Here is a 772-nt window from a genome sequence, read left to right on the forward strand (position 1 = left end):
TGTCCGTCGGCTTGCCTTCGGATTCTTCTCCAGTCTCACCGTCTGCGTCGTTACCGTTGTGACTGCGGGGGGATGTTATGTAACGTGATTGTATTAGGAAACATAGGATAAACTAGGAATATTCGGGCTTGTCTTGTAGTCCAAGTAGATCATGTACTCCTATATATATGCCCATGAGGCTCAAGCAAAAAAACAATTCCACCAAATCCCTCTCTCACTTCTAACACGCGCCACCTGTCCATGTGGGGCCCTTGGGCATTCTTTCGCTCAAAAATCACATATTTTCCATAAAAATTATATTAAATCATCGGGGTGTTTTGACCTTCCTAGGTATTGATTTTCTGTAAAGCAAAAACCATGCTGAAAACATGAACTGACAATGGGTACTAGATTAATAAGTTTGTCCACAAAAATAATATAAAGGTGCATCAAAACTATATATAATTGATGTAAATATAGCATGAATACTTCAAAAATTATAGATATGTTGGAGACGTATCAGTCTCCAGCCATCGCGCGCGGGTGTGGTGGTGGTCTTCCCCACACCGCCCTTACCCCCGAGCTCACCACCACCTCTAGCGCGGTGCGTCGGCCGCCGTCGCTGGGCTTCCCACCGAGGTTGAGTGGGCGCGAGGAGTCATCGGAGTGGGGCTCGTCGCCGTCCGCGGTCGCCACCAATGTCGCGGGCCACCGCAACCTCTCTCAGATGCATCAGTGGAGCCCCCTTGCCGAGCGTGGAATACGTTGAGTCCGACAACGCGAGCGTCGGCAC

Source organism: Triticum dicoccoides, chromosome 1A, assembly GCF_002162155.2.
Source record: "Triticum dicoccoides isolate Atlit2015 ecotype Zavitan chromosome 1A, WEW_v2.0, whole genome shotgun sequence".
Taxonomy (NCBI): Eukaryota; Viridiplantae; Streptophyta; class Magnoliopsida; order Poales; family Poaceae; genus Triticum; species Triticum dicoccoides.